This window comes from Macaca mulatta, chromosome 8 (genome assembly GCF_049350105.2).
Source record: "Macaca mulatta isolate MMU2019108-1 chromosome 8, T2T-MMU8v2.0, whole genome shotgun sequence".
In the NCBI taxonomy this organism is placed as follows: Eukaryota; Metazoa; Chordata; class Mammalia; order Primates; family Cercopithecidae; genus Macaca; species Macaca mulatta.
Window position 1 is genome coordinate 70,198,970 of NC_133413.1, and position 14,715 is coordinate 70,213,684.

The 14,715-nt window shown below is 40.2% G+C and overlaps 1 long non-coding RNA gene across 1 annotated transcript in view; it reads right to left on the reverse strand.

Moving 5' to 3' along the window:
- Nucleotides 1–13,558: 13,558 nt before the first annotated feature.
- LOC144330536 (uncharacterized) overlaps nt 13,559–14,715 on the reverse strand; it is a 53,988-nt gene continuing 52,831 nt past the window's right edge. The window contains exon 3 of the long non-coding RNA XR_013396832.1: nt 13,559–13,980. This is a non-coding gene — a long non-coding RNA (uncharacterized LOC144330536). The remainder of the gene's footprint in view (nt 13,981–14,715) is intronic.

The following is a 14,715-nucleotide window of genomic DNA, read 5'->3' on the forward strand; positions in this document are numbered from 1 at the left end:
CCTGGACCTGTGCCCACAGACCTAAGTGAGGACAGGCATTTCTGCTTCGTGCCCAAATGTTGCATTTCACAAGATCACCCCGGCCCACCACACCCCCATCTTGTGCCTGTAAAAACCCTGAGACCTTAGCGGGCATGCACACTACCAGCTGGACTGCGAGAGGAACGCACCCGCGTACGCACAGGCGTAAGAGCACAGCAACAGGTACCAGCAGATGCCAGCAGGCCATCAACCAGCAGAACGACGTGGAGTTTGGCCGGGCCAATCGAAGGAGAGCCTGGCAGCTGAGCTGCCCAATACCAGAGGAAAACCACCTTCCCACTCCAACTCCCTTCTGGCTCCCCATCCATCTGCTGAGAGCTACTTCCATTCAATAAAACCTTGCACTCATTCTCCAAGCCCACGTGTATCCAATTATTACAGTACACCAAGGCAAGAACCCAGGATACACAAAGCCCTGTGTCTTTGAGATAAGGTAAAGGGTCTAATTGAGCTGGTTAACACAAGCTGCCTACAGATGTCGAAACTGAAAGAGCACCCTATAACACACACCCCCTGGGGCTTCAGGAGTTGCAAGCATTCACCCCTAGATGCTGCAGTGGCGTCAGAGCCCCACAGTATGCCTGCCTGCATGCTCCCCCTAGAGGTTTGAGAAGCGGGGCACTGAAGCAGCAGCCATACCTGCATCACATGTCTTGTGAGGGGGATAAGGGAACTTTTCCTCTTTCAATACTACTCTCCTGATACTCTTCTCCATCAGAAACTATTAGCTCATTAAACTGTTCATATTTTGTAATGTAAGTAATCTCATTATTCTAACTAAATTGTAGGCGCACAGTACAAAACTGATTGTTTTTTCTAATTTCATATAGGATTTTAATTTATGGAATGAAATCTTAACAACTCCCTTGTCTAGAATTTGTAGTTTTGGGAACCTGTTTGTCAGTTTTATACCTAGAACTCAAGAAAAATTATTATTCTGTTTCCTGTCGTTGAGTAATAAACCCTTACCTCCCTGAAGCTGAGTCCAGCCTTTCTTTCCCTATAGTTCCTTCTCTTTCTTTTCCCCACAACAAAATTGCGGTGCTTTCCAAGGTTACTGGGGTTTTACCTGTTTCTTTCAAAATCTTTATTTTCTTTGCATTGATATATGTGTGTATGTGTGTGTGTGCATGAATGTAAAAGTTTTGTATTATGTGTTTGTGACTTTTTATATAAATGGTATCACACTGTGATCACTCATTCTGAATTCATTGAACCAAAACCTTTCTGAGATTTTAAATGGGACAATATTGACCATTACATGTTTGTTTTTCCTTTTCAGAAGTTGCCTTACAAAGCAGTTATCTCAGACCTTTCTTTTTTTTTTTTTTTTTTTTTTTTTTTTTTTTTTTTAATTTATTTATTATTATTATACTTTAAGTTGTAGGGTACATGTGCATAACGTGCAGGTTTGTTACATATGTATACTTGTGCCATGTTGCTGTGCTGCACCCATCAACTCGTCATTTACATCAGGTATAACTCCCAATGCAATCCCTCCCCCCTCCCCCCTCCCCATGATAGGCCCCGGTGTGTGATGTTCCCCTTCCTGAGTCCGAGTGATCTCATTGTTCAGTTCCCACCTATGAGTGAGAACATGCGGTGTTTGGTTTTCTGTTCTTGTGATAGTTTGCTAAGAATGATGGATTCCAGCTGCATCCAAGTCCCTACAAAGGACTCAAACTCATCCTTTTTTATGGCTGCATAGTATTCCATGGTGTATATGTGCCACATTTTCTTAATCCAATCTGTCACTGATGGACATTTGGGTTGATTCCAAGTCTTTGCTATTGTGAATAGTGCTGCAATAAACATACGTGTGCATGTGTCTTTATAGCAGCATAATTTATAATCCTTTGGGTATATACCCAGTAATGGGATGGCTGGGTCATATGGTACATCTAGTTCTAGATCCTTGAGGAATCGCCATACTGTTTTCCATAATGGTTGAACTAGTTTACAATCCCACCAACAGTGTAAAAGTGTTCCTATTTCTCCACATCCTCTCCAGCACCTGTTGTTTCCTGACTTTTTAATGATTGCCATTCTAACTGGTGTGAGATGGTATCTCATTGTGGTTTTGATTTGCATTTCTCTGATGGCCAGTGATGATGAGCATTTTTTCATGTGTCTGTTGGCTGTATGAATGTCTTCTTTTGAGAAATGTCTGTTCATATCCTTTGCCCACTTTTTGATGGGGTTGTTTGTTTTTTTCTTGTAAATTTGTTGGAGTTCTTTGTAGGTTCTGGATATTAGCCCTTTGTCAGATGAGTAGATTGCAAAAATTTTCTCCCATTCTGTAGGTTGCCTGTTCACTCTGATGGTAGTTTCTTTTGCTGTGCAGAAGCTCTTTAATTTAATGAGATCCCATTTGTCAATTTTGGCTTTTGCTGCCGTTGCTTTTGGTGTTTTAGACATGAAGTCTTTGCCCATGCCTATGTCCTGAATGGTACTACCTAGGTTTTCCTCTAGGATTTTTATGGTATTAGGTCTAACATTTAAGTCTCTAATCCATCTTGAATTAATTTTCGTATAAGGAGTAAGGAAAGGATCCAGTTTCAGCTTTCTACTTATGGCTAGCCAATTTTCCCAGCACCATTTATTAAATAGGGAATCCTTTCCCCATTTCTTGTTTCTCTCAGGTTTGTCAAAGATCAAATGGCTGTAGATGTGTGGTATTATTTCTGAGGACTCTGTTCTGTTCCATTGGTCTATATCTCTGTTTTGGTACCAGTACCATGCTGTTTTGGTTACTGTAGCCTTGTAGTATAGTTTGAAGTCAGGTAGCGTGATGCCTCCAGCTTTGTTCTTTTGACTTAGGATTGTCTTGGAGATGCGGGCTCTTTTTTGGTTCCATATGAACTTTAAAGCAGTTTTTTCCAATTCTGTGAAGAAACTCATTGGTAGCTTGATGGGGATGGCATTGAATCTATAAATTACCTTGGGCAGTATGGCCATTTTCACAATATTGATTCTTCCTATCCATGAGCATGGTATGTTCTTCCATTTGTTTGTGTCCTCTTTGATTTCACTGAGCAGTGGTTTGTAGTTCTCCTTGAAGAGGTCCTTTACATCCCTTGTAAGTTGGATTCCTAGGTATTTGATTCTCTTTGAAGCAATTGTGAATGGAAGTTCATTCCTGATTTGGCTCTCTGTTTGTCTGTTACTGGTGTATAAGAATGCTTGTGATTTTTGCACATTAATTTTGTATCCTGAGACTTTGCTGAAGTTGCTTATCAGCTTAAGGAGATTTTGGGCTGAGACAATGGGGTTTTCTAAATATACAATCATGTCATCTGCAAACAGGGACAATTTGACTTCTTCTTTTCCTAACTGAATACCCTTGATTTCTTTCTCTTGCCTGATTGCCCTAGCCAGAACTTCCAACACTATGTTGAATAGGAGTGGTGAGAGAGGGCATCCCTGTCTTGTGCCAGTTTTCAAAGGGAATTTTTCCAGTTTTTGCCCATTCAGTATGATATTGGCTGTGGGTTTGTCATAAATAGCTCTTATTATTTTGAGGTACGTTCCATCAATACCGAATTTATTGAGCGTTTTTAGCATGAAGGGCTGTTGAATTTTGTCAAAAGCCTTTTCTGCATCAATTGAGATAATCATGTGGTTCTTGTCTTTGGTTCTGTTTATATGCTGGATTATGTTTATTGATTTGCGAATGTTGAACCAGCCTTGCATCCCAGGGATGAAGCCCACTTGATCATGGTGGATAAGCTTTTTGATGTGTTGCTGAATCCGGTTTGCCAGTATTTTATTGAGGATTTTTGCATCGATGTTCATCAGGGATATTGGTCTAAAATTCTCTTTTTTTGTTGTGTCTCTGCCAGGCTTTGGTATCAGGATGATGTTGGCCTCATAAAATGAGTTAGGGAGGATTCCCTCTTTTTCTATTGATTGGAATAGTTTCAGAAGGAATGGTACCAACTCCTCTTTGTACCTCTGGTAGAATTCAGCTGTGAATCCATCTGGTCCTGGACTTTTTTTGGTTGGTAGGCTATTAATTGTTGCCTCAATTTCAGAGCCTGCTATTGGTCTATTCAGGGATTCAACTTCTTCCTGGTTTAGTCTTGGAAGAGTGTAAGTGTCCAGGAAATTATCCATTTCTTCTAGATTTTCCAGTTTATTTGCATAGAGGTGTTTATAGTATTCTCTGATGGTAGTTTGTATTTCTGTGGGGTCGGTGGTGATATCCCCTTTATCATTTTTAATTGCGTCGATTTGATTCTTCTCTCTTTTCTTCTTTATTAGTCTGGCTAGTGGTCTGTCAATTTTGTTGATCTTTTCAAAAAACCAACTCCTGGATTCATTGATTTTTTGGAGGGTTTTTTGTGTTTCTATCTCCTTCAGTTCTGCTCTGATCTTAGTTATTTCTTGCCTTCTGCTAGCTTTCGAATGTGTTTGCTCTTGCTTCTCTAGTTCTTTTAATTGCGATGTTAGAGTGTCAATTTTACATCTTTCCTGCTTTCTCTTGTGGGCATTTAGTGCTATAAATTTCCCTCTACACACTGCTTTAAATGTGTCCCAGAGATTCTGGTATGTTGTATCTTTGTTCTCATTGGTTTCAAAGAACATCTTTATTTCTGCCTTCATTTCGTTATGTACCCAGTAGTCATTCAGGAGCAGGTTGTTCAGTTTCCATGTAGTTGAGCGGTTTTGATTGAGTTTCTTAGTCCTGAGTTCTAGTTTGATTGCACTGTGGTCTGAGAGACAGTTTGTTATAATTTCTGTTCTTGTACATTTGCTGAGGAGTGCTTTACTTCCAATTACGTGGTCAATTTTGGAGTAAGTATGATGTGGTGCTGAGAAGAATGTATATTCTGTTGATTTGGGGTGGAGAGTTCTATAGATGTCTATTAGGTCTGCTTGCTGCAGAGATGAGTTCAATTCCTGGATATCCTTGTTAACTTTCTGTCTCGTTGATCTGTCTAATGTTGACAGTGGAGTGTTGAAGTCTCCCATTATTATTGTATGGGAGTCTAAGTCTCTTTGTAAGTCTCTAAGGACTTGCTTTATGAATCTGGGTGCTCCTGTATTGGGTGCATATATATTTAGGATAGTTAGCTCTTCCTGTTGAATTGATCCCTTTACCATTATGTAATGGCCTTCTTTGTCTCTTTTGATCTTTGATGGTTTAAAGTCTGTTTTATCAGAGACTAGTATTGCAACCCCTGCTTTTTTTTGTTCTCCATTTGCTTGGTAAATCTTCCTCCATCCCTTTATTTTGAGCCTATGTATGTCTCTGCGTGTGAGATGGGTCTCCTGAATACAGCAGACTGATGGGTCTTGACTCTTTATCCAGTTTGCCAGTCTGTGTCTTTTAATTGGAGCATTTAGTCCATTTACATTTAAGGTTAATATTGTTATGTGTGAACTTGATCCTGCCATTATATTAACTGGTTATTTTGCTCATTAGTTGATGCAGTTTCTTCCTAGCCTCGATGGTCTTTACATTTTGGCATGTTTTTGCAATGGCTGGTACCGGTTGTTCCTTTCCATGTTTAGTGCTTCCTTCAGGATCTCTTGTAAGGCAGGCCTAGTGGTGACAAAATCTCTAAGCATTTGCTTATCTGTAAAGGATTTTATTTCTCCTTCACTTATGAAACTTAGTTTGGCTGGATATGAAATTCTGGGTTTAAAATTCTTTTCTTTAAGAATGTTGAATATTGGCCCCCACTCTCTTCTGGCTTGTAGAGTTTCTGCTGAGAGATCTGCTGTTAGTCTGATGGGCTTCCCTTTGTGGGTAACCCGACCTTTCTCTCTGGCTGCCCTTAAGATTTTTTCCTTCATTTCAACTTTGGTGAATCTGGCAATTATGTGTCTTGGAGTTGCTCTTCTTGAGGAGTATCTTTGTGGCGTTCTCTGTATTTCCTGGATTTGAATGTTGGCCTGCCCTACTAGGTTGGGGAAGTTCTCCTGGATGATATCCTGAAGAGTGTTTTCCAACTTGGTTCCATTTTCCCCCTCACTTTCAGGCACCCCAATCAGACGTAGATTTGGTCTTTTTACATAATCCCATACTTCTTGCAGGCTTTGTTCGTTTCTTTTTCTTCTTTTTTCTTTTGGTTTCTCTTCTCGCTTCATTTCATTCATTTGATCCTCAATCGCTGATACTCTTTCTTCCAGTTGATCAAGTCGGTTACTGAAGCTTGTGCATTTGTCACGTATTTCTCGTGTCATGGTTTTCATCTCTTTCATTTCGTTTAGGACCTTCTCTGCATTAATTACTCTAGCCATCAATTCTTCCACTTTTTTTTCAAGATTTTTAGTTTCTTTGCGCTGGGTACGTAATTCCTCCTTTAGCTCTGAGAAATTTGATGGACTGAAGCCTTCTTCTCTCATCTCGTCAAAGTCATTCTCCGTCCAGCTTTGATCCGTTGCTGGCGATGAGCTGCGCTCCTTTGCCGGGGGAGATGCGCTCTTATTTTTTGAATTTCCAGCTTTTCTGCCCTGCTTTTTCCCCATCTTTGTGGTTTTATCTGCCTCTGGTCTTTGATGATGGTGATGTACTGATGGGGTTTTGGTGTAGGTGTCCTTCCTGTTTGATAGTTTTCCTTCTAACAGTCAGGACCCTCAGCTGTAGGTCTGTTGGAGATTGCTTGAGGTCCACTCCAGACCCTGTTTGCCTGGGTATCAGCAGCAGAGGCTGCAGAAGATGGAATATTTCTGAACAGCGAGTGTACCTGTCTGATTCTTGCTTTGGAAGCTTCCTCTCAGGGGTGTACTCCTCCCTGTGAGGTGTGGGGTGTCAGACTGCCCCTAGTGGGGGATGTCTCCCAGTTAGGCTACTCAGGGGTCAGGGACCCGCTTGAGCAGGGAGTCTGTCCCTTCTCAGATCTCAACCTCCGTGTTGGGAGATCCACTGCTCTCTTCAAAGCTGTCAGACAGAGTCGTTTGCGTCTGTGCAGAGGTGTCTGTGTGTCTTAGTTTACTTTGCCCTGTCCCCAGAGGTGGAGTCTACAGAGACAGGCAGGTTTCCTTGAGCTGCTGTGAGCTCCACCCAGTTCGAGCTTCCCAGCAGCTTTGTTTATCTACTTAAGCCTCAGCAATGGCGGGCGCCCCTCCCCCAGCCTCGCTGCTGCCTTGCCGGTAGATCACAGACTGCTGCGCTAGCAACGAGGGAGGCTCCGTGGGTGTGGGACCCTCCCGGCCAGGTGTGGGATATGATCTCCTGGTGTGCCTGTTTCCTAAAGCGCAGTATTGGGGTGGGAGTTACCCGATTTTCCAGGTGTTGTGTGTCTCAGTTCCCCTGGCTAGGAAAAGGGACTCCCTTCCCCCTTGCGCTTCCCAGGTGAGGCAATGCCTCGCCCTGCTTCAGCTCTCGCTGGTCGGGCTGCAGCAGCTGACCAGCTCCGATCGTCCGGCACTCCCCAGTGAGATGAACCCAGTACCTCAGTTGAAAATGCAGAAATCACCGGTCTTCTGTGTCGCTGGCGCTGGGAGTTGGAGACTGGAGCTGCTCCTATTCGGCCATCTTGCTCCGCCCTCAGACCTTTCTTATAATATGTCTAAACTTTTTGTTTTCAGCCAGCAAAATACACAATAGGGTAAACTTAAATGCTCTATCAGAATGAGAAACTAGTCTTATCTGAAGAGGGAGGAACATTTCAGAAATGACATCTTTCTAGAAAGTATAACGTTTTTCTCTAACTGCACTGTTTAAACAAGAGGACTGCCATCCATCTTAATCATGAAAAAATGTTTTCATAATTACTCTAGTTACTTGCCATTCACCTGCCTAGGTTTAATAAACTTGCCTGAAAAATAAAGTGCTTCATTCTGAGATTTGTGATGTGGTTTCAAGTCCCTACAGTCTCATGAGTGGTGTTTAAACAGCCCAAATTAAAATGTAATCACTTGAGAACTAGATTAAATTATGTATCACCGGTTTCTTTTCTTCAAAGTTCTAAACTCATGTTGTCTTTGAAATTGAGTATTAAATTGCCCCTGGTTGTACTGAGTCTTTCTTATCTTTTATCAATTTATATGGGTATCCAGTAAGTTTTAGAAAAAAATCACACTTACCAAATTCATTTCCTGAGAAGTACCAGAGCCTTGCTCTGAATAGAAAACAAGCTTTTTTTCTTTTCTTTTCCTAAATAAGGGTTTTATTTTAGGATGAGAAAGACAATAAAAGTACATTTACTAGCCATTCCACTCACATTCTGCATGGCAACAGGATATTTTCATACCTTTATCTTATATTATTTAATCATCAATATGAGACAAGTATAGGAATAACTCGGTTTATTGCACTTGGCTTTACTGTGCTTCATAGATACTGCTTTTTTTTTTTTTCTTTTAAATGGAAGGTTGATGCAAACCCTGCATCCAGCAAGTCCATTGGCACCAGTTTTTCAGCAATGTATTCTCACTTCTTGTCTCTGTGTCACATTTTGATAATTCTCATAATATTTCAGACATTTTCATTATTATTATATCTGTTATAGCAGCAGTCACCAACCACTGAGTAACGGACTGGTACCAAGTCCGTGGCCTATTAGGAACTGGGCTGCATAGCACGGAGTGAATAGCAGGTGAGTGACCATTACCATTTCAGCTCCACCTCCTGTGGTATCAGTGGCAGCATTAGATTCTCACAGGAGCACAAGCGCTATTGTCAACTGCACATGAGAGACAATAGAACAAGCGCTATTGTCAACTGCACATGCATAACTAGGTTATGAGGATCTAACTAATGCTCCTTATGAGGATCTGACTAATGCCTGATGATCTTAATTGGAATAGTTTCATCCCAAAACCATCCCCACACCACCCCAGTGTGTGAAAAAATTGTCTTCCACAAAAACTGGCCCTTAGTGCCCAAAAGGTTGGGAACTGCTATACAGTATCTGTCAGCAGTGGTCTTAGATTTTACTATTGTAATTGTTGGATGGTGTCATGAACGGTGTCCACATAAGACAGTGAACTTAACTGGTAAGTGTGTGTGCTCTGACTGCTCCATCCACTGGCCATTTCCTCACCTCTCTCCCTCTCCTCGGGCCTCCCTATTCCCTGAGACACAGTGATCTTGAAATTAGGACAATTGATAACCCTAAGATGGCCTCTAAGTGTTCAAGTGAAAGAAAGACTTACACAGCTCTCACTTTAAATCAGAAGCTAGAAATGATTAAGCTTAGTGAGGAAGGCATGCTGAAAGCCAAGATAGGCTCACAGCTAGGTGTCTTGCACTAAACAGTTAGCCAAGTTGTAAATGGAAAGGAAAACTTCTTGAAGGCATTTGAAAGTGCTATTCCAGTGAACACACAAATGACAAAATAGCAAAACAGGTTTATTGCTGATATGGAGAAAGTTTGAGTGGTCTGGATAGAAATCAAACCTGCCACATCATTCCCTTAAGTCAAAGCCTAATCCAGATCAAGGCCCTAACTCTCTTCAATTCTATTATATGAAAACTGAGAGAGTTGAAGAAATTGCAGAAGAAAAGTTGGAAGCTAGCAGAGGTTGGTGCATGAGGTTTAAGGAAATAAGCCATCTCCATTACATACAAATACAAGGGAAAGTGGCAAGGGCTGATGTAGAAGCTACAGCGAGTTATCCAGAGATCTAGCTAAGATCATTGATGAAGGTGGCTACTCTAAGCAACAGATTTTCAATACAGATGAAACAGCCTTCTATTGGAAGATGTCACCTAAAACTTTCATGGCTGGAGAAGAGACGTCAACACCTGGCTTCAAAGCTTCAAAGGACAGGCTGACTCTCTTGTGAGGCACTAATGCAGCTGCTGTCTTTAAGCTGAAGCCAATGCTCATTTACTATTCTGGAAATCCTAGGGCCGTTAAGAATGATGCTAAATCTATTCTGCCTGTGCTCAATAAATGAAACATCAAATCCTGGATGACAGAACAGCTGTTCACATATGGTTTACTGAATATTTTAAGCCCACTGTTGAGACCTACTGCTCAGAAAAAAAGATTTCTTTCAACTTTCACACTATTACTATTCATTGACAATGCATCTGATCATCCAAGAACTCTAATGGGGAGTACAAGGAGATGAATATTTTCATGCATGTTAACACAATATCCATTCTGCAGCCCATGGATCAAGGAGTAATTTTGACTTTCAAGTCTTATTATTTAAAAAATACATTTTGGAAGGTTATAGCTGGCAAAAAGTGTGATCCCTCTGATGAAATCTGGCAAAGTAAATTGAAAACCTTCTGAAAAGGAGTCACCATTTTAGACACCATTAAGAAGGGTTATGATTCATGGGAGGTAGAAATATCTGTATTAACAGAAGTTTGGAAGACATTGGTTCCAATTTTCATGGATGACTTTGAGAGATTGAGACTTCAGTGGAGCAAGAAACTACAAGTTAGGGAAATAGCAAGAGAACTGGAATTAGAAGTGGAGCCTAAAGATGTGACAATCTCATAATAAAACTTTAATGGATGAAGACTTGTTTCTTATTAATAAGCAAACAAAATGTTTTCTTGAGACGGAATCTACTCCTGGTGAATACATTATCAATACTGTTGAAATGACACCAAAGGATTTAGAGTACTACATAAACTTAGTTGATAAACAGTGGCAGGGTTTGAACAGATTGAAATCAATTTTGAAATAAATTCTATCAAATAGCATCAGATGTTACAAATAAATATTTCATGAAATGAAGAGTCAATAGATGTGGCAAACTTCATTGTTTACTTATATTAAACAACTACTACAGACCCTCTAACTTTCAGCACCCTGATCAGTCAGCAGTTATCAACATTGAAACAAGACGCTCCACCAGCAAAAAGATGACTGCCCGAAGGCTTAGATGATTGTCAGCATTATATGGAATAAAGTGTGTTTCAATTAAGGTATGTACTTTTTTTAGACATAATGCCATTGCACACTTAATAGACTACAGTATGGTGTAAGCCTAACTTTTCTCTGCCCTGGGAAACAAAAAATTGTTGTGGTGGTCTGGAACTGAACCTGCAATAATACCTCTGAGGAATCCCTTTATTTTCTCAGGTTTTGCAGATGAGAGAACTGAACTCAGAGGGCAAAGTAATGTTCCTCAGATCCCTCAAAGTTTAGTTTGATCCCAACATATTTTACATATGTTGTGAGAGGTTGACTGATGAGGTGACTATGCATCATAGGATTTTTCCATGTCTTATTTTTTAAAAAATCTAGTCTTAGCCCTTCGTTCTTGTATTACACAGCCTTCTCAAGCAGTGCCTGGATCTCTGCATCCTCTATGTTGCTGTCCTTGGTGAATTTTTAAATGCTGTCTATTGTACTAAGAAATGTGAAGAGAATCAAATACTTCAGGTCCCAAGAATAAAGTCATGGCTGGCTCTTACATTCCTAGAATACTTAGCATCGAACTGGAATAATGCTGACCTGGGGAGTGAGCTCAGGATTCAGTGAAGACAAAGCGAGTGATCAAAGCAGGCCTCCATACTGCTCTCTTGTTCATATGTCCACTGGCTTATTTATTCTTTCATATTTGGATAACAGTTTACTAGGCACGCTGTATGCTGGATTAATTAAGACACAGTCTCTAGCCTCACCTAGGTACTTTTTCAGATCGAATAACTCCCAAAAACTTTAAAGCAGAGGTTATAACAATATTGTGTTAAATAAAAACGTATTTAATAAGTATTATAGCTTCAAACGTCTCATATCACTTTTAGTGCATTTCTTTGGTAGCAACCGATAAGCCCTTTATATTGTATTGAAGTTTTATTTTTATTAAAAAATACTTATTTCTATGTTCTTATTTTCTAGCTATTCAATTATTGCCTGTATCATGATGAATAATAATATTTATGATCATCTGAAGATTCAAAATATTGTATACTCCCTCACTTTGTAACCTCATATCCCATGACAGGCCACAGGTCATCTGCAGGGGTGTCCAATCTTTTGGCTTCCCTGGGCCACTTTGGAAGAAGAATAATTGTATTAGGCCACACACAAAATACACTAACATTAACAATAGCTGATGAGCTAAAAATATATATATGTTGCAAAAAATCTCATAACGTTTTAAGGAAATTTATGAATTTGTGTTGGGCTTCATTCAAAGCCATCCTGGGCCACATGCAGCCTGCAGGCCACCAGTTGGATGAGCTTGACCTGTAATTATTGTGCACATCCATTTGTGCAGGGGACTCAGTCTGTACCTGTCAGACATTTCAAAGGAAACTTTATGTATGTTGAGGGAACGGAGTGGGAAATGAACTGCTTCTATCATATTTCTCATATCCATGGTGTTTTTTTTGTTTGTTTGTTTAAACCTCTGTATCTTTGTTCTTAAGGATGGTACAGCCAATGCAGATGGCTGAGGCCACACTTAAGTCAGCACCTCCTGTCGGTGATGTCATCCATCCTTTCTGCAGTGTCTGAGTGGCCCTTGCCCTCTCCTGACTGGTTTTATAGATTATACTGAACATGGTGCTTCTCGGTGCTTAGTTCCTCAAATGTCTGTGTTCTCTGCATGGGCAAGGACAGGGTTAACTTGGGAGTTTTATCCCAGTGAAAGTATGTACTTGAAGATCTGCGTGTTCTCTTTACTGTGACAGAACAGTCATAAAGAACGAAGGAAATCTTGCCTTTGGCACATAAAGCCTATCCAAGGAGGCTGTAGCTGTGGAGGGAAAGCCAGAAGAGCATTTGGAGACTGGCGGAGGCACTTTGCCATCTTGCACCCAAAGGTAAGTGTCCTTCTGGGAGCCCCGCTCTGCAATGGAAGCCAACAGCCTCCCGACCCTGGATTCAACATCAGAGGCCTCCTCACTTCTAATGCTGTGTGTAATTTCCAGCTATGCCCCTTGTGCTGTCAGTAAATAGAGTGTTTGATGATATTGGGGAAGATTGAATTACAAGACAGGGATTTTCTCGTAATTCAGCCATTCGGTGACTCAGTTTTTGAATTAATTACACATAAATTTGGAAAAGTGTAATAAAAACTTTCTTTTTTCTTACAAAAAAATTTGAGAGATTCTGCCATTTGGAAAGATTGCTGTGTTTTAGTGCCATTCTTTCTTTTTTCACTTCTTTTTACTTTTTTTTTTTTCTTGAGTGGATTCACCTTTACATCATGATCTTTCCTTGAACAATATGGATAGATAATGTCACAGCGAGATTATGTTTCCCAAAAGATCCCGGTTTCAGGCTAATGTAGCTGAATATCATAGGCTTTCATTTTAAATAAATAGATGAACCAAGAACTGGATTTTTGCTAGCATTCAAAAATCATACAGAATACTTATCTCTTAAAAATTCTGCTGATAACATTTTGCCTGTCTGTCTGCCTGACTGCCCTTCCTCCCTCCCCCTCTCCCTCCCTCCTTCCCTCCCTCCCTCCCTCCCTCCCTCCCTTCCTTCTTTCCTTCCTTCCTTCCTTCCTTCCTTCCTTCCTTCCTTCCTTCCTTCCTTCCTTCCTTCCTTCCTTCCTTCTTTCCTTCCTCCCTCCCTCCCTCCCTCCCTCTCTCTCCCTCTCTTTTCCTCTCCCATCCCCCTCAACTCCAAAGTGCACACACAGTTTCTTTCAGGAGCGGGGACATTTAGTTCTACTGAGCTGTTGCTTTCTTCATTATTCATTCAATTTCTGTGTTTTTCCATGTACAAGATATTTTCACTTTTTTAAAAACTGAGAGAAAAAAATGTTGTCAGTATCAATAAATCTGCATCCAGGGAGAGTCACTTCTCATCAAGGTTTCAAAAGCGCTTCATGGTTTTCCAGTCTCCTGTCCCTGCTAATCAACGCTGATGTTTCACATACACAGGACACAAGATGCCAACTTCTAAACCAGCTCTTTGCCGCATTCCATTTTAGGAATGAGAACCTGGATTATTTATTTAAAACTGTATAAAGTCCTATTGTTAAGCTGCTCTCTGCGAAAAGCAGAAAATGGTTTGAGCCAGGTGGGGAGAGGCTGGGCAGTAAGACGGCTTGATTCTGTGGGAAAAGGGAGAGCAATTTTATTTCCTGCTATAAATTAAATAGCCTAATTCAACCCTCCACCAGTAATATGATAACCAATTAATACATTAATGGACAGGGATTATGGAGTCTGGTTTTAGAAAATGGAAACTGGAAGTCAATTTCACTTAAATACTCTTCTGGGCATTTTTTTTTTCCTTTCCTATAGCCAAAACCAAGTGCTTATGTAGCAATGATAATTATTAAAAGAAATACTATGAATCAGAACTGGTTAATGTTTGTAATGTTTCTTTAACTCTCAGTCAAGAAGTGCTACAAGTATTACTTGCCTGACATAATAGTTAAGTGAAATGATATAAAGTAGTAATTATCCCATTTTCTGTAAATTTTATTTTTCCCAGTTGAAACCTTAGTATCATTTTATTTTTTATTCTTGAAAACCAATCTATGTGTTACGTTTTATTTTATCCATATAACACGGCTGTTCATTCACACAGATGACACATTTTTGTAGTCACTTCTCAGGGCTTTTAAAGCACATTTTTAGCCTAATTCACATAAGTTATTGCTATTTAATGATATGTAATTTACCAAATCCCAGTTTTTGGGGACACTTTAAAATCAAAGTGAAAGCTACACATATTTAATAACTAATGTATGTATACAGATGTGATCATAATCTTACTACTTAATAGTGATTATTGAATTGGAATTCACCTTCAGTGTTCACACTGCAAGTGGCTTGGAATG